Source organism: Poromitra crassiceps (genome assembly GCF_964638095.1).
Source record: "Poromitra crassiceps genome assembly, chromosome: 6".
In the NCBI taxonomy this organism is placed as follows: Eukaryota; Metazoa; Chordata; class Actinopteri; order Beryciformes; family Melamphaidae; genus Poromitra; species Poromitra crassiceps.
This window is the reverse complement of record NC_139627.1, coordinates 57,967,939-57,981,747: the sequence shown is the minus strand read 5'-3', so window position 1 is coordinate 57,981,747 and position 13,809 is coordinate 57,967,939. Positions and strand designations below refer to the sequence as shown.

Here is a 13,809-nt window from a genome sequence, read left to right as displayed (position 1 = left end):
TGTCACCATGTCAGCCTTCCTGCTCACACTCTCACCATGTCACCATGGCAGCCTTCCTGCTCACACTCTCACCATGTCACCATGTCAGCCTTCCTGCTCACACTCTAACCATGTCACCATGTCAGCCTTCCTGCTCACACTCTCACCATGTCACCATGGCAGCCTTCCTGCTCACACTCTCACCATGTCACCATGTGAGCCTTCCTGCTCACGCTCTCACCATGTCACCATGTGAGCCTTCCTGCTCACGCTCTCACCATGTCACCATGTCAGCCTTCCTGCTCACGCTCTCACCATGTCACCATGTCACCATGTCAGCCTTCCTGCTCACGCTCTCACCATGTCACCATGTGAGCCTTCCTGCTCACGCTCTCACCATGTCACCATGTCAGCCTTCCTGCTCACGCTCTCACCATGTCACCATGTCAGCCTTCCTGCTCACACTCTCACCATGTCACCAGGGCAGCCTTCCTGCTCACACTCTCACCATGTCACCAGGGCAGCCTTCCTGCTCACACTCTCACCATGTCACCAGGGCAGCCTTCCTGCTCACACTCTCACCATGTCACCATGTCAGCCTTCCTGCTCACACTCTCACCATGTCACCATGGCAGCCTTCCTGCTCACACTCTCACCATGTCACCATGGCAGCCTTCCTGCTCACGCTCTCACCATGTCACCATGTCAGCCTTCCTGCTCACACTCTAACCATGTCACCATGTCAGCCTTCCTGCTCACACTCTCACCATGTCACCATGTCAGCCTTCCTGCTCACACTCTCACCATGTCACCATGTCACCATGTCAGCCTTCCTGCTCACGCTCTCACCATGTCACCATGTCACCATGTCAGCCTTCCTGCTCACGCTCTCACCATGTCACCATGTCACCATGTCAGCCTTCCTGCTCACACTCTCACCATGTCACCATGTCAGCCTTCCTGCTCACGCTCTCACCATGTCACCATGTCACCATGTCAGCCTTCCTGCTCACACTCTCACCATGTCACCATGTCAGCCTTCCTGCTCACACTCTCACCATGTCACCATGTCAGCCTTCCTGCTCACGCTCTCACCATGTCACCATGTGAGCCTTCCTGCTCACGCTCTCACCATGTCACCAGGGCAGCCTTCCTGCTCACACTCTCACCATGTCACCATGTCACCATGTCACCATGTGAGCCTTCCTGCTCACACTCTCACCATGTCACCAGGGCAGCCTTCCTGCTCACGCTCTCACCATGTCACCATGTGAGCCTTCCTGCTCACGCTCTCACCATGTCACCAGGGCAGCCTTCCTGCTCACACTCTCACCATGTCACCATGTCACCATGTCACCATGTGAGCCTTCCTGCTCACACTCTCACCATGTCACCATGTCAGCCTTCCTGCTCACGCTCTCACCATGTCACCAGGGCAGCCTTCCTGCTCACGCTCTCACCATGTCACCATGTCAGCCTTCCTGCTCACACTCTCACCATGTCACCATGTCACCAGGGCAGCCTTCCTGCTCACACTCTCACCATGTCACCAGGGCAGCCTTCCTGCTCACGCTCTAACACTCTCACCATGTCAGCCTTCCTGCTCACGCTCTCACCATGTCACCATGTGAGCCTTCCTGCTCACGCTCTCACCATGTCACCATGTCAGCCTTCCTGCTCACACTCTCACCATGTCACCATGTCACCATGTCATCCTTCCTGCTCACGGTCTCACCATGTCACCATGTCAGCCTTCCTGCTCACGCTCTCACCATGTCACCATGTCAGCCTTCCTGCTCACGCTCTCACCATGTCACCATGTCACCATGTCAGCCTTCCTGCTCACGCTCTCACCATGTCACCATGGCAGCCTTCCTGCTCACACTCTCACCATGTCACCATGTCAGCCTTCCTGCTCACACTCTCACCATGTCACCATGGCAGCCTTCCTGCTCACACTCTCACCATGTCACCAGGGCATCCTTCCTGCTCACGCTCTCACCATGTCACCATGTCAGCCTTCCTGCTCACACTCTCACCATGTCACCAGGGCAGCCTTCCTGCTCACACTCTCACCATGTCACCAGGGCATCCTTCCTGCTCACACTCTCACCATGTCACCAGGGCATCCTTCCTGCTCACACTCTCACCATGTCACCATGTCAGCCTTCCTGCTCACACTCTCACCATGTCACCAGGGCATCCTTCCTGCTCACGCTCTCACCATGTCACCAGGGCAGCCTTCCTGCTCACGCTCTCACCATGTCACCATGGCAGCCTTCCTGCTCACACTCTCACCATGTCACCAGGGCATCCTTCCTGCTCACGCTCTCACCATGTCACCATGTCAGCCTTCCTGCTCACACTCTCACCATGTCACCAGGGCAGCCTTCCTGCTCACACTCTCACCATGTCACCAGGGCATCCTTCCTGCTCACGCTCTCACCATGTCACCATGTCAGCCTTCCTGCTCACACTCTCACCATGTCACCATGTCATCCTTCCTGCTCACGCTCTCACCATGTCACCAGGGCATCCTTCCTGCTCACGCTCTCACCATGTCACCATGTCACCATGTCAGCCTTCCTGCTCACACTCTCACCATGTCACCATGTCACCATGTCAGCCTTCCTGCTCACGCTCTCACCATGTCACCATGTCACCATGTCAGCCTTCCTGCTCACGCTCTCACCATGTCACCATGTCACCATGTCAGCCTTCCTGCTCACGCTCTCACCATGTCACCATGTCACCATGTCAGCTTTCCTGCTCACGCTCTCACCATGTCACCATGTCAGCCTTCCTGCTCACGCTCTCACCATGTCACCATGTCACCATGTCACCAGGGCAGCCTTCCTGCTCACGCTCTCACCATGTCACCATGTCACCATGTCAGCCTTCCTGCTCACGCTCTCACCATGTCACCATGGCAGCCTTCCTGCTCACGCTCTCACCATGTCACCATGTCACCATGTCAGCCTTCCTGCTCACGCTCTCACCATGTCACCATGTCAGCCTTCCTGCTCACACTCTCACCATGTCACCAGGGCAGCCTTCCTGCTCACACTCTCACCATGTCACCATGTCACCATGTCAGCCTTCCTGCTAACGCTCTCACCCTGTCACCATGTCACCATGTCAGCCTTCCTGCTCATGCTCTCACCATGTCACCATGTCAGCCTTCCTGCTAACGCTCTCACCCTGTCACCATGTCACCATGTCACCATGTCAGCCTTCCTGCTCACGCTCTCACCATGTCACCATGTCACCATGTCACCATGTCAGCCTTCCTGCTCACGCTCTCACCATGTCACCAGGGCAGCTGGAGAACAGAGGCAGACACATAAACACAGTGCTGGAGGTGGAAGCCAGTGGCAGATCAAGAGAGACCTGAACAGCCCTGTGAGCGTAAACCAGTGAGGACAGCCGTTGGGGACTGGAGAGAAGCTGCTGTGTGTGAAGAGGCCTTGTGGGAATTCAGTTAAGTATTCAGTTAGCTCTCTACAGACAACACCCTGTTTAGGACAAACCTCATTTAGCCTGAGGTTCCTTGGTGGGCTTGGGCTTTTTTGAGAATGCAACCCTGCCCAGGATTTGATGAATTTCAGTGGCGACTTCCTGGACAAGCAGCTTGTATTATTCACCTGAATATCATAGAGGGTAAGCATCTCTCTCTCTCTCTCTCTCTCCCTCTCTATCTCTCTCTCACACACACACACACACACACACACACACACACACACACACACACACACACACACACACACACACACACACACACACACACACACACACACACACACACACACACACACACACACACACACACACGAGTTGTAGCTGGCTGCAGAGCCAATACCTACAGTATAGGCTATATAGACTAGACTGCTGCACCTGGTTGTGAAGGATGTGGCTATACCAAATGGAAAGACATTTTACACTCAAATAGGCTATATAAGTTTAGGCTTAGGGTGATCTTTCCTAGATGTTCTTCACTCAATAACAGGCTTCACTCACCCATTTTCCACAGAATATTATAGATTATGAGGAAAACATGCACACTGCACAGGCAGCTGCTGTTGTGGTATGGGTAATTCCTATGCTACCCACCCAACACACACACACACACACACACACACACACACACACACACACACACACACACACACACACACACACACACACACACACACACACACAGACCTTTTTTATTATCCTTTTGAGAAAAGTTCATACCTCGTTATAACAAGAAAAGTTTACCATTATAATGAGATACTGAGCATATTGTATTTTCCCAGTGTGGCAGCTCTATGCTGCCGTAGAAAGTGACCACATGGTGGGGGGAAAGCGGACACTCTAAAAAGCCTGCACTTTTACAATCTGCCTGGAACAAATGTCAGTCAGAAGATTTTCTTTAGCTTTAAACCCTGGGTTTAAATTGCAACAAAGCAGTCATCAGCAGAATGCCCATCAGAAGAACCATTACTGCCAATCAGAGGTAGCCTAGTCTCTCCAAAATGGTGGAGTTGCTGTCTGCTGATCATTGACATAAATAATATGGACATAGCTATCCAATTGAATTTCTTCTACCTAGCAGAGTTCAAACGTTGGCCGTCACCATCTTGATTTTTCGTCAGCACGTGGGAGGGAATGGGTTGAGTCCTTCCGGACCTCACGTGAGATGGGAGTTTCCCAGAGCCGCAGCTCCGCCTGCTATTGGTCCGTGATCGGCAAGCTGCGTGATCACTGGACAGGCGATATGTCAATCATCCCCTTTGCTATAATCTATACAGTTGTTATGAAAAGGTGAAATTAGCTATATAGACCAAAACCGTGTTTCGCCCCCTAACTGGAAAAATGTTTAATCCTGTTACAAAGACGGGCATTTTAACAAGGGGAGATCTGCCTATACTGCCCCTTCCCCCAAGTGGCCATTCGAGGAATTACAGCTTAAAGGAGCACTAACCCCAAAACACTTTTTTTCAGCTTTTAACCAATATATATGACTTTGGGGGTGATGTGTGAAGAATTCTGGTCAAAATTTCCACATTTGACACCAAACTGTTGCAATTTGACCATTTGTATCATTTTTCAGCAGCATATCTGGCATAAGCGCCCTCTAAGGGTGGAACACTGCTTTTTTTTTTTTCTCAAATGAATGGGATATTTGGTACAACCTGACGTCACGGTGGGTTTAGCGCGTGCATCTGGTGCATCTCCAAAGCCTATACAACTAGGCAAGATGGAAAAACCTCACTTAGTATCAGGCTCCAGAGGGCTCTAACTGAAGTAAAAAAAAATCTGTTTGCTCTTAAAATACTGAACCAAACGTCGTCAAAGTTGGCACATGTCTTAATTATAGTTAGTTTCCCGCTGAATGTGTCACTACTTTATTAATATCTTACCTGGATAAGCTCGAATGATGATGTTTATATTATCAGTCCGAGTTGGAAGCACTGTCTCCAGCCCAGGTAGGTGGGAGAGAGTCGTACTGTAAACCTCATGCACTAGCCCCAAGCTCCGGGGGCGCGCACAGCAGCAGCTGGGCTCTCGGCCAGAGCAGAGAGAGCACAGTCTGACATTTCCGCAAACAAATCTCATGGCAGTTTAGCGCATATGTAAAATATAACGCTATACTACGACGTGACAACGTGACAACGTGTCTCTAAACATATCGGCTAATATAATATCGTCACTGTGTACAAGCAACGCCAACTTTTCAGGAAATGAAGTCAGCAGAGCAGAGCGACTGGCTCTGTCTGAGTGGGTGTGTGCTCCTCGGGGGGATTTGCATGGGAACAGTCTGTGAGGAGGAGAAGAGCTCTGCCCTGCACTGCCTGCGCCCTGAGAGGAAAAATCAGAGGTTCTGTAACTTTCAACAAGAATCACGAAAAGCCCCAAAACGCAAATTAAAAACGGATTTCATTGCGCGGTTTATCTCTAGTTAGACGAGGGAATTACGTGGAGAAATCTCGCATTGTGTTACCCCAGAGCAAGAGGTTTGTCCTATTGTGCGGTGTGCTGCGGTAACGAGCCCACGTCACTTTGCTCTCGTAACGTAGTTAGACACGCTGCCATAGAGATACATGCAGAAAAATAATTAAATTTCTAGTTCGCCACTGAATTACCAAATTGATATAACTTTCAACCATTTTGAGCAAAGCTGTTTCCAAACAGGCCACCAGCGTTGGCTAGTTGTTGATATTTATAAAGATATTGCCCCTCTCAAATAAATTATTTTTGAGGCAGTAGGCAAACTGTAATGGCGTCGATTTCCGAAAAAAAATCTTCACTTGAACACAGCCAAAGAGTCTAGTATAGACAAGAGCATATGGCATTTCTTGTTTTTTTCCATAGGTATTTTCAAATCACTGTTCTGATACATATCTAGGGGGTTAGTCCTCCTTTAAACAAAGACTTCTGCACCTTCCTGGGAAAGGGGGTGGGCTTGGCCACTGGTGCTGATGTTGCAATGTAACAATCTATTGACTGTCAGGTCTTAGCAATGAAAGGTCTTTGATTAAACTGGAGTAGACAGAAGTAAGAACACATGAAGAGGAACAGAGTCATCGGTCTCTGGTGGCCAGGGGTGCTGATGACCACAATTGCTTGACATCACTGATGACATAATCACCGATGACTAGGGATAAGACTCGTTAATTTTTATTGATATTGATACCATTTTCGAGTCTGCTTAACGAACCGGGTCCTTATCGGGTCCACTATCGATACTTTTCTTTTGTATTATTTGGTGGAAAGACATGACGACATTTTTTTTTACAGAACTGTTTTTTTTATTGCTTAACTGTGAGTCTGTGACTGTTTCATTTCTGAACAGAAGGATTAGCCTTGTCTCCAATAAACAAAAACTGCTGATGCTGTTGCTGTGCATTTATTTGAAAAGGAATAGGGCCCACATGAGTCATGACATGCAAATAGTGGGTAGGCCCCATTCAAATTATTATAAAATGAATGGTTGTATTCTCATTTAAATATTTGCTTTGATTGAAACAAAAATCTTGGCATTAGTATTTTGTATAGTCTATAACAAGCTGTTAGGAGTTAAACAGGTCATAATTCCCTCTCTCAATTTTATATTGCTGTGAAAACACATTTATTGTGGACTGCAAACTATTTGGGCTTATTTTTTATTTTTATATTTTTACGGAATACACATTGAATATCCACACTGGGTAGAATAGCCTCTATACCTAATATATACAATCAATGCTCTATACCCACTTTCACCTACAGTATTAGGCTACATTGCCGCTTGCCCTCCTAATGGTGGGACAACGGTAGGCATGTCATGAGTTGTCACAGAGCAGGACGCATGGCACAAGGAACTTTCATCACTGCCTGGGAGCGCATATTTTGGGATTATTTTATCAAGTGGATTATGTCAACGAACGGGATTTGCCGTGGAGGCGTGGACAATGCATACCTTGGGTGGATGATGATGATGCGATTGGAGCAGACGGGGTTTCCTTGCGAAGACAGTCAAAGGTTTCGCTTTTATTTGTTGGCAAACGAAGGTGCTTATTCATGGAGGATGTGTTTCCACCCTTACAAGCAATCAGCTTGTCACAGATTTGGCATTTGGCTAAAGGCTTGTCTTTCACTTTGGTGAAGTGAAGCCAAGCTTTTGAGCGTTTCAGACGTTCAGCCATCCTGTCGCTTCACTTCCTCCTGTGTCTGTGTTCGCAATCGCAACCAAATGAATGATCAAAGGAGCAGTGAAAAGGGGGCGTGTCGCATCACGCCTGATGCACGTGATTCAATCCTTAATCAAATTAAAAGTTGTATTACAGTCACTCACGTGCGCGACACGGCAGCACACAGGCTTGACTGAGTCAGTGACAGGGCGCTTCACAGCGAATCCAGCGCACAGATCAGAGAGGGGAAACACTAGGCGCAGCAGACCAGCAGCACAGCGCAGCGGCCACTACTCGATAACAGTATCGATAAGGTCGGACCTTATTGAATTTCGGGTTTCGGCTTATCGATATCGAGTCCCATCCCTACCGATGACGTCACAATTGTTTGAGTGACATCACTGATGACATGACATCATCAGTGATGTCATAAATGGCGATGAGGCTGCTATTTGGGGAAGGCAAAATTCAACACGGGGAAAGTGAAGTTCAGGTCAGGATTCCTCTGGGGAAATTTCTGAGACTTTTCCTAACCGACAAAAATTGATGTGGTGACAAAGACAACCCTCTGAAAGGTCGCCCTACATCATATATTCATGTTTGTCACAAATCTCAGGATCAGAGGGAAGAAGTCAAGGGTCCTTATGATCCCATTGAAGCTGTAGTTTGCCAATATCAGCACAGCGGTTTCGTAGCCATGGCTCACCAGAGAGGAGTCAACAGTCTGCAGTTCAACCAGGACCAGAGTTGTTTCTGTTGTGCCATGGAGACTGGGGTCAGGATCTACAATGTGGAACCCCTGATGGAGAAAGGACACCTAGACCACGAGCAGGTGGGCAGTGTTGCCCAGTGCTCCATGCTGCATCGATCCAACCTGTTGGCTGTAGTTGGAGGTGGAGTCAATCCCAAGTTCTCCGAGATATCTGTGCTGGTCTGGGATGATGCCCGGGAGGCACGGGATCCTAAGGACAAGCTGGTGCTGGAGTTTACCTTCACCAAGCCTGTTCTAGCTGTCCGTATGAGGCATGACAAGATTATCATTGTTTTAAAAAACAGGATCTATGTGTACAGCTTTCCAGACAGCCCCGTGAAACTGTTTGAGTTTGACACCAGAGACAACCCCAAAGGACTGTGTGATGTGTGTCCTAGTCTGGAGAAAGAGCAGCTCATCTTTCCCGGTCACAAATGTGGCAGCTTGCAGCTGGTTGATTTGTCCAACGCCAAGCCTGGCACATCCTCTGCCCCATTCACCATCAACGCACACCAGAGTGAGATAGCCTGCGTGTCGCTGAACCAACCTGGGAGTGTGGCAGCATCGGCCTCCCGCAAAGGAACCCTCATCCGCCTGTTTGACACCACAAGTCGAGACAAGCTGGTGGAGCTACGCAGGGGAACTGACCCGGCTACTCTCTACTGCATCCACTTCAGCCATGACTCCTCCTTCCTGTGCGCCTCCAGTGACAAGGGCACAGTGCACATCTTTGCACTGAAAGACACCAAACTGAACCGACGCTCTGCATTGGCTCGTGTTGGGAAGGTGGGCCCTGTCATTGGTCAGTACGTGGACAGCCAGTGCCTGACCAAGGCAATTTTTGCCATTGCCTTGGTCAGGGGCACTGACTGGAGTATTAACCCTAACATACATGTCTTTTTTGGTGGTGGGAGGAAACCCACATGAACACGGGGAGCAGCCTGCCCTCCAACTGGATACGACCCACAACATTGTTTGTACAAGCAGCCGTTTCAACGTTAAGTGGCCTCTAGCGGTCATGTGACCAGTCATGTGACCATCCCCATGTCCTCAGGGCCTACTGCCATGCAGGTGGGGTCGTCAAAAAGGGCCTTTCTGTGTGGAGTTTGCATGTTCTCCCCGTGCTCCCATGGGCTTTCCTCCAGATAGGAAGCCTCTGCTAAAAAAACATGCAAAAAAAGAAAAGGAAAGAAAGGAGGGAAGGAGGGAAGAAAGGAAGGAATTGGATGAGGGTGATTGTTAATTGGTCAATTGTTAACAGCACAGCAACAGCACATGTCAGTTATAAGGACATCATCCTCAAAGAGATACATGTTGCCTTCATTCAGACAAAGTAGCCACATGGTCACTGATGAAAATACTACAACAATGGTTTAAACTTTAAGGGAAAGAACAAAATATAGAAAATCAACTTCTTATTCTAAAAATTAAAAGAAACAAGAAATATTTTACATTTATTTCCAAATGTACCGTTTTCCCACTAGATGGCACTGTGACATTAAGTTTAATCAGGTGGCTGCAGTGGCTGATATGTAAGGGTTAATGCACGACGAGGTGTACATTATCACTTTTTAAGGGACGACGCGAGAGGCGTGAACCTCGCCTCGGACGGTTGCCTCTGCGAAGTCCCTTAAAAAGTGATAATGTACACCTCGAAGTGCATTAACCCGCTTATACCATGGTCACTTGCCAACAAAACAATAAGACCAGTCATTTATATTTCCATGTATAATAAATAAAGCAATCTAAATGGCTAAATGTCTGTTATTCTTACTGTAAATCAGTCTTCCACGAAATAAAATAGTCCCTCCCACCTCCACCCTCCGTTTTAAAGCCGACTCAAACGCTAACTTTATCACAGGAATGTGGGTTTAACGATGTTTTGCGTTCTACATTAAATGAAGACATTACCGTTTGGCCACTTGCTTTATTTTGTATGATAGATACGTATTGGCCAAGTATATTAACATTTAAGAGCGAAGAGTTTCAGGAAGTGACAGCAGCGGGGGTGTTGTATGTGTTGGGAATGGATTCAAGTGAAATGCAGAGAGAGTTGTCTCTCTCTCTCTCTCTCTGTCAAAGGCCCCGCACAGGAAATCTCCTCTTTGTCGCCGAGAAGAGCCTGGTGACGCGAGGTTAGAAATCTCCGAAACGAAAATCAAAATTGTAAATAAGAGTTATTTTTGATAAACTGAGCACACAGGGGTGATTTAAATAGTTACTTTGACCGACTAAATTTTTTTCTCAACTTCCAAAATTGTCATATTAACCCTTAAAGGTACTGAGATATAAACATACTGAAAAATATCTGTATCGGCCTCGAATACCCCATATCAGTCAATCCCTGATATGCAACATGTCTTTAAAACTGACTGTGCATCACAGTTTCATAGTGAGTGTATCATTCATTATTACTTTGTGTCTGTATGTTTTGTTGGTCCATAGTTTTAACAAATATTCATGTTTGATATTATTTATTTTCTGTCAACATGTTACAATAAAGCGTATATATTTGGAGATGTAGTATTGAATACATTCATACAAAACAAAACTAAGCTAAACACCAACAGTTTACCTGAGTTGAAGGAATCCATTGGAAGATCTTAGTAAAAGTTACAGACATTCACACATGGAGAACGATTCCCATCTCAACATGTCTCCCATATGGAAACAAAATATATTTTACATTACTTATTTTTGCCACAATGCATTTCAAATACATTTAGAATAGATGGGATCTTCAAAATACATTTTGAAAATGCATTTGATGCCATGCAAATCTTTTTATTTCTGTCTCTAAAATGTATTCTTACCTAAAATGCATTTGATCAAAATATATGCCGGTTAACCCCGGCATGCAGATATGTGCAATATTTGAGGGAATTGTGCCTTTGATGATAAAAGCATGAGCATTGGCACAATGTTAGAGCATGACCTAAAGACAATTTTTACAACATGTTAGCAACTAAATACATATATCTGGAATTCAGGGAACGAAATTATAGTAGAACCAAATTTAATATTGGTGGAGTTATACACTAACTAGCACCACCTGGGTACAATAGCGCCTGCACGCTGATTGGCCGCACTCGGCTATATAATCTACTCTCAGGTCTGATTTCCAGCGTGCAGACGTATGTTGTCATGTGAGACTGAAGTAGACATGCGTGTAGGACAGAGAAGGAAAAAGCATAGCCATAGCCTACTTAGAGTAGAGAGCTGGTCGTGAGCGGTCCCTCTTGGAGCATGCTTTTTAGTGTTGTCTCCACACACTTGACTGTTGTGTTGTTGTGACAGGAATTCACCCACGGCGGAGGAACGTTGCAGCAGCAAAAGCAGGCTGGGGCAGGCAGCAGCGGTAGCAGCGAGTCTGTGGTCCGTGTGCTGTCCTGGTAGTCCATAGATAGACAAACTCGCCAAATGCAGGGGAATATATGGACGGGCCTCAGTCATGCTTAGTCATAAAATTGAAAATAAGTATATGTGTCAGGGGAGGTTATTAATGTATGGAAGGGAGGATGAGCCTGCCTTATTTTTTAGAAGAGATGGGGGATTTTATATATATATAATCTTATAAAATATGAATCAAATAAAATTCATGGTATTAATGATATTCTTAAAATTCTTCAACAGTGACAGTAGGGCACTAATGGAAAGGAGAGCGGCATGTATGTGCCCTCAGGGGTACCCTACATTAACATTACCCATGGATGTATTAAAATAACTGGATAGGGGACGTGCCACGCCCACCCTTGCATTCGGATGGAGGTTGCTGACTGGCGCATGAAGCCATCATGGGGGGTTTTTCTTCCTGGTTTTACTTCCTGACCATGCGGCCCAAGGCGAAGTGCGCATGTGTGCCACATAAATAAAGATGGACGCCATTTGAGGTCCCGTTTAGTGAAGCCGCTGCATGTCAGATCGCCGCCCTGACGGCTGAATCCAGTATTAGGTCACAAGGCCCGCCCCCCCACGTTAGTGGATGGGAAAATCACAACCGAAATATTCACAGTAAATGTCAGATAATTTTTTTCCAAAGGTGGTTTGTATCATTTTAGATAGTCATTATCATGCTAATGCCTGTGCAAGTGGTCATTTTTCTGATCAGTTTGTTTTTAAAGGAGAATTTCGGTTTTTTACACCACAGTCCTCATTTCCTCACCGAAATATGTTTGGCTCCATTCGGATGCCCACGGAAGATTTTGAGCTCCGAGTAGTCTCCTCAAACAGGCTATAACGAGGGCAGACGGGGCAAGGTGCTTGCGCTCTGTAAATGTCACTTTTTCTGTCACATCGCGGCTCATTATGGTTGCAAATATAATTATGAGAACATGAAATCGATATCTAACTAACCATCGTCTGCTGGGAGTCCCGACAGCCCACTCCGTTTGCTGTCCGGGTGTCCATCACATAGATAGATCACATCTCCCGCTGCTGTTTGTTGTTGTCATATGTGGCATGATTCCACACGAGCGGTAACGGAATTGAAACGTCCATAATCTTGACATCAGATATCTATAATAATGCCAAGCTAAAACCTAAGCTAACAACATCATCGAGCGACTCAACTCTGATCTGCCCCGGATGGGGTCACAGTGCCCATCTTCCCCCTCTGTGAAACCACACTTCTTCAGAGAAACCACAGAAGGGAAGATAAGCACTGTAACCCCATCCGGGGCAGATCAATGCCGACTGCTGTGTTGTTGTTAGCTTAGCTTCTAGCTATTAGCTAAATAATTATATTTACAACCATAATGAACCGTGATCTGACATAAAAAGTGTCATTTACAGAGCGCGTGCAGCATGCCCCGCAGGCTCCCGTTCTAGCCCGTTTGAGGAATGTACTCGGTGCGACAAATCTTCTGTGGGGATCCGAATGAACCCAAAAGTATTTGGGGGTAGAAAACATATTTTAAGCTGGAAATGAGGACCATGGTGTAAAAAACCGAAATTCTCCTTTAAGTAGTTATTTGACATATGAAAAGGGATAAAAATGGATGATTGACAGCTGTGGCAGCCAGTCTCAAGCCGTCATTGGCTGGACATGCTCTCTTCTAGAACTAGCGTTAGTTTGACATAGACAGGACACAGTGCTGCTTTGTGCTTTCATGTAACGCTGCCTGGAGGTCTGGGTGGCTCTGCTGGGTGTGTGGGCCGGGACAGAGGCTCTTAGCACGGGTAGTGGCTCCCTGGAGGTCGGGGTGGCTCATGGGGTGGCTGTGCTGGCTACCAGACATATCAATGGAGCGCAATAAAAAGAACATTGTTTTGAGAAAGGTGCGCGAGGAATTAACGTTGGTTGGGGACTGAAGTAAGTTCCGAAAATATGTCTGTTTTATAAGTTACTCTAGCGTTTTTAACATAGCAATAGCGTTAGCCGCTTTCGCTAGTCAGCTGTTTTTCATTATTTATCGGCTTAATATT

At 46.9% G+C, this 13,809-nt stretch overlaps 1 pseudogene across 1 annotated transcript; it reads left to right on the top strand.

Annotated features, from left to right (window-relative positions):
- The first annotated feature begins 8,331 nt into the window (after positions 1–8,331).
- LOC310777990 (WD repeat domain phosphoinositide-interacting protein 4 pseudogene) lies at positions 8,332–11,781 on the top strand (annotated as a pseudogene). The gene is made up of 2 exons: positions 8,332–9,240; positions 11,683–11,781. The product of its transcript is annotated as a WD repeat domain phosphoinositide-interacting protein 4 pseudogene (transcript).
- Positions 11,782–13,809: the final 2,028 nt, after the last annotated feature.